At 44.7% G+C, this 6000-nt stretch overlaps 1 pseudogene; it reads right to left on the bottom strand.

Moving 5' to 3' along the window:
* Nucleotides 1-177: 177 nt before the first annotated feature.
* Nucleotides 178-6000, bottom strand: part of LOC124035493 — a 46214-nt pseudogene continuing 40391 nt past the window's right edge.

Raw genomic sequence — 6000 nt, 5'->3', positions numbered from 1 at the left:
AATGATGATGATGATGCAATAAAGTTGCCAAAACTCAAAGTGTTTTTGTGATGGATATTTTCAAATCACAGAAAACTACACACTACATATCACCACACGATCTACAAACATAAAACCAACAATAACTTTGACAGAAACCTTGAACCCAAAGGTATCCATCAATGTTTCTTTACACCACATAAGAGAAAACGTTTTGAACGTTTTGAACTGAGAGAGTTATAAAGGGTAGCCAATAAGCAATTACTCAAGTGGACAAAAACACATTGGATTCAATTGAAGTAACCTTGGTATTTATAAAGCTATACAAGGCATGGCTATTAACTCTTCTGTGTTGGTTGGCTGTAATATCTAAGGCCTAGATTCTTTTAAGCCAGTTAAATACAACACGATTTTCCCCCAGATGACATCCTGCAGGGAAATAGTTGAATGTGAAAAAACTGTACATCTTGTAAATTGAATATTTATGCAGACATAATGTATTCTCTCTCTATATCACAGACAAATATTCAATCATTTGATATAAGTATGTGTCTTGTAATGTGAGATTTCAAAAACAATGTAGTGTATTTATTGGCTAAAGCATGTGAACGTTTCAAGCTCTCAGGTAAAGAAGTCTTTGGAAATGGCTTCTACAAAGTTAGGTGCCGACATGAGGATACCGATGGTGCAGAGGATGGTGAAGAGAGAGAAAGCCATGAGACACAGCCGGTCGATCACTGACGCCGCAAACTTCCACTCGTTGCACACCAACTCATCCTCATCTTGGTCGCGGAAACGCTTGGCGATGTAGCGCACCTCATCCAGGAGCTTGGCCAGATCGGGCTCCAGGCTCCCCGCTGAAGAGGTGGGCCGTGTGGGCAAGAGCACCTCGTCCTCCCCCCGACCACACACCAGACGGCCGCACAGCACTCCGGAGTCGGGGAGGTTGCACCTGTAGTGTAGTGCATGCTCTCCAGGCCGATGTAGAGCATGTTGCCGTTGGTGGAGTGGGGGCTGAGGCGCTGGTGTTCAGGTCCATGCTGGTGAGGCTCCCACGGGGATGCTTGTTGTGGCAGGCCAGGCGTACACGGTCCTCACCGGGCGCTTCATACGCAGGAACCAGGCGCACCAGTTGAGCAGAATTACCCGAGTCTTCACACAATCAGAGAGTACAACCAGAATGAATGTACTGTGCCGGCAGTGTACTGACTGGAGATACTAAGAGAGAGAATATTAAACTTCCACTCAAATCCTCCCAGCATGATTCCTTTGAATGAGGTGCTCTGACACTCAGTGGTCAGTGGTGACGATCACACGACAACAGTTTTCCCTGGCCCTTCACGCTATCATGGCTGCCTAATCCTCCTCTGCTTCTAATTGTCCAAAAGTCTTCCTCAGCCCTCCACTATGATAGCCAATGTTCTAGCACAAAATGGCTACTGGGCATCACTCAGATTGGTGTTACACATTGACAGTGAATGACTTTCCCCTTACCAGGCAAAGGGTTTTGAGAACTATTCTAAAGCACTCTATCACTGAAAGGCTTTCTTTGGCAGAATCACAACAATGGGAGCCCGGATGTAGAACTAGTGAGTAACTAATAAGATTTCATAGTCATTTCAGATAATGAGTTTGTGTAAAAATACACTCACCCACTTAGGCATCTTGCTTCCATCAGGATCGTGATGGTGATATTGTAAGACCAGAACCGTAGCGATCACAGAGAGACCCACAATGACCATGGTGGTGGCAAAGTACTGAGCTACAATACAGAGAGAGAGAGAGAGAGAGAGAGAGAGAGAGAGAGAGAGAGAGAGAGAGAGAGAGAGAGAGAGAGAGAGAGAGAGAGAGAGAGAGAGAGAGAGAGAGAGAGAGAGAGAGAGAGATAGAGAGATAGAGAGATAGGGCGGAGAGGAAGAGAGATGAATGTGGACAGAGGACAGAGGACTAGTGGCTAAATGACAGAACTCCCCATACCATAAGTTACTGAAATGGGCATAATTTTATCTCAATGAAAGGTTCTCATTTGTCACTCTTACCAAATCAATATATTTCAGGTTAAGAAATAGCCCCCCACACAATTGAGTGGTTTGATAAATACAGAGATTAGGAATTTACACTAAGTCACTTCCAAGCCTCCAATAGCTCTTCCTCTCCTGAAGATGATTTTAGGTGACCTAAACTGGGATATGCTAACACCCCGGCAGTCCTACAATCTAAGCTAGATGCCTCAATCTCACTCAAATCATCAAGGAACCCACCAGGTACAACCCTAACTCTGTAAACAAGGGCACCCTCATAGACGTCATCCTGACCAACTGGCCCTCCAAATACACCTCCGCTGTCTTCAACCAGGATCTCAGCGACCACTGCCTCATTGCCTGTATCCGCCACGGAGCCGCAGTCAAACGACCACCCATCATCACTGTCAAACGCTCCCTAAAACACTTCTGTGAGCAGGGCTTTCTAATCGACCTGGCCCGGGTATCCTGGAAGGACATTGACCTCATCCCGTCAGTTAAGGATGCCTGGTCATTCTTTAAAAGTAACTTCCTCACCATTTTAGATAAGCATGCTCCGTTCAAAAAATGCAGAACCAAGAACAGATACAGCCCTTGGTTCACTCCAGACCTGACTGCCCTCGACCAGCACAAAAACATTCTGTGGCGGACTGCAATAGCATCGAATAGCCCCCGTGATATGCAACTGTTCAGGGAAGTCAGGAACCAATACACGCAGTCAGTCAGGAAAGCTAAGGCCAGCTTCTTCAGGCAGAAGTTTGCATCCTGTAGCTCCAACTCCAAAAAGTTCTGGGACACTGTGAAGTCCATGGAGAACAAGAGCACCTCCTCCCAGCTGCCCACTGCACTGAGGCTAGGTAACACGGTCTCCACCGATAAATCCATGATTTTCGAAAACTTCAATAAGCACTTCTCAACGGCTGGCCATGCCTTCCGCCTGGCTACTCCAACCTCGGCCAACAGCTCTGCCCCCCCCCGCAGCTCCTCGCCCAAGCCTCTCCAGGTTCTCCTTTACCCAAATCCAGATAGCAGATGTTCTGAAAGAGCTGCAAAACCTGGACCCGTACAAATCAGCTGGGCTTGACAATCTGGACCATAAAGACAACAGCAGTGTTGACCCTGCCTGGATATTCATGTCTCTCTTTCCCCTGATCAACAGTCCCTGTTTCTGTACAAGTCAGCCATGACAGTTTCCTCAGAAGGAACTGAAGCTGAATACATCTTACGTTGTGCATTTGTAACAGAATAACTTTACGTCCGTCCCCCTCGCCCATACCCGGGCGCGAACCAGGGACCCTCTGCAGACATCGACAACAGTCACCCTCGAAGCATCGTTACCCATCGCTCCACAAAAGCAGAGCAAGGGGAACTACTACTTCAAGGTCTCAGAGCAAGTGACGTAACCGATTGAAACGCTATTTAACGCGCACCGCTAACTAAGCTAGCCGTTTCACATCCGTTACACATTGATCACTTCTAAAAAAGGCTGACAGATAATGGTGTTGGTTGGTTGATACAGTAAGTCTTGATCATAAAGGCAGATGGTGTTTTGTGATGGTCACACTTTCAACTAAGTTTGATGCATAAATCTTACATGTTGCATAGTGTGTAAATACTGTACTAAAAACAACATGGCAGCATTAAATCATATACATTACAGCAAGGTGTTTTTTTATTCGTTTGAAGTTTGACCGACTACATCAAACACATTTCCTGCTTTCCCCATCACCCCTCTAGACACCCAAGCAGCTGCCACACACACACACACACACACACAGCTCTTTTGGAGAAACACTGGGTTAATTAAGGAAACCATCTCCATTGCAGGCTCCTAATCTTTCCAACGAGACGTGTAGACATACATAAATGGCCCGGCATGCCTTGATGCCTTATACAGCTGGAAGCCAACAGTCAGCACTCAGCCAGGTTCTGAGAGATGGAAATAGGATGTTCCATATGATTCTCTGAGCACTCAATGATAAATCAGAGTCATCTGGAGACTGAAGCCTGACTTCTGAAAGGTGAATAAGAATTTGCTTGATGACCAACTGCTGGAGCTTTTCATGAATATTTTTCCAGTGGCTGGTTTCCCTCAGTGAGGATTGAGTGAATACTGAGTTATAAACTCAAAATAATAATAAGTATATTACCTTGTGAGAAGTATAGGGTGTCTTGCCTGGCATGTAGGTTTGAATTTTCTTTTAATTGAACAAGTCAGTTAAGAACAAATTCTTATTTTCAATGACAGGCTAGGAACAGTGGGTTAACTGCCTGTTCAGGGGCAGAACAACAGATTTGTACCTTGTCAGCTCGGGGATTTAAACTTTCAAACTTTCAGTTACTAGTCCAACGCTCTAACCACTAGGTTACCCTGCCGCCCCAAGCTAGATTGCCCCAAGCTGGGTTGATCCTAGCTTGAAATATATGCTTAATTGCCACACAAATCGACATCAATTAATATCATGATGTTTGTACTTTCATTTTAGAATTTGTCACAGTGAGAACTCCTTAGATGACAACCCCACACCCCTAGTTACAGTTGTTGATTTAATAACCTAATTATGTTTCATGTCCAATAGTAGTAATCCACCCAACCACCCACACCCACCCACCCACCAACCCACGGAGCTGACCCAGTGATATCTTCTCCCCAGAGTCTGCAGGCAGTAGGAAGACAAGCAGGGCCAAGGTGGAGATGAGAACACATGGAATGAGGAGGTTGAGGCCATAGTAGAGGGTACGTCTACGCATCACCACAGTAAAGGTTACGTCAGGGTAAGGCTCCTTACAACAGTCGTAGAAGCGCTCGTTTCTGCGCCCCCGGCACCTCTGTATCATACACCAGGAAGACAACAATACAGGAAGTCAATTACAGTTTGAGGACTCAATTTGGGTTGTGATGATTTGCAGTAATGGATGTCTTTTCCCCCAAGGCAAATGAATGGTGTTTCACAATAAGGAAACGTTTGTAAGTTAAAGGTGTTGGGAGTTTGACCCTGAATCAAATGGTCCTGTTAGTTTTCATCAGTTCCCCATTACAGTAATAGTGTCTGCCATTTTTTTAATAAGCAGTCAAACATGCAAGAAAAACTATATTCAGCACTGGGATGGCATTTCATTAGAACCCCTCTCTTGTAAATACATTAGTCAATTTGCCAGGGATTCCGTAGAAGCCAATTTCACTAAAGATCTGTACTGCAGAGGAAAAGCCTTTCAAATGAATTCTCCTATTTATTTAAATGTGATCAATCATACATACAGGGTCTAGCTTTTATAGTTTGACCATCGAGTTTGAAAGTTAAACTCAAAATGTAAAAAAATATAGTCTGGGTATATTTGTGAGTTATCCCAAACTTCCATGCTTGTTCAAAACAGTTATTGTAATAATTAGATGTAATATTGTAATTTAGAGAATTTTATCCAAAACAGATACTGTAAGAAGAATACCGGTATATGGCCCATACAGGACTGGCAGCACAGTCTTCCAAACAACCTTGCCATCAGGACCCAGGTTTTGTGGTGACAATATCTTGTCCAATACTGGCCAGCCACTAACTCTTACCCACTAGGTCCCACTCTCCGTTGGGGATGTAACCTGTGATATCTGCCTCGATCATCTGTAGGTCCAGAGACCAGCCCCCATAGGTCCAAGAGCCAAATTTCAGGTCACACCTCTGGAGATCAAAGGGAAACCAGCGCACATCGATGTAGCAGGTGCTCTTGAAGATACCTGTGTTGGAACATGAAGAGGAGAGAGGAGAGAAACATGAGGAGAGAAAGAGAGGGGGATACATGGAAGGGATGGAGAGAGAGAGAGAGAGAGGGGGAGAGAGAGAGGGAGAGAGAGAGAAACAAAAGTTAGAGCTAGAGAGATCATTTTCAGAGGGTATAAAGACATGAAAGACAAAGTCCTATACACTACAACAACAGTGAAGACACCACAACAACAGTAAAGACAGTCCTATACACCACAACAACAGTAAAGACAGACATTTACATT

The sequence above is a fragment of the Oncorhynchus gorbuscha genome, linkage group LG05 (assembly GCF_021184085.1).
Source record: "Oncorhynchus gorbuscha isolate QuinsamMale2020 ecotype Even-year linkage group LG05, OgorEven_v1.0, whole genome shotgun sequence".
In the NCBI taxonomy this organism is placed as follows: domain Eukaryota; kingdom Metazoa; phylum Chordata; class Actinopteri; order Salmoniformes; family Salmonidae; genus Oncorhynchus; species Oncorhynchus gorbuscha.
Note: the sequence above shows the minus strand (reverse complement) of the source record. Positions and strands in the feature narration are given on the sequence as shown.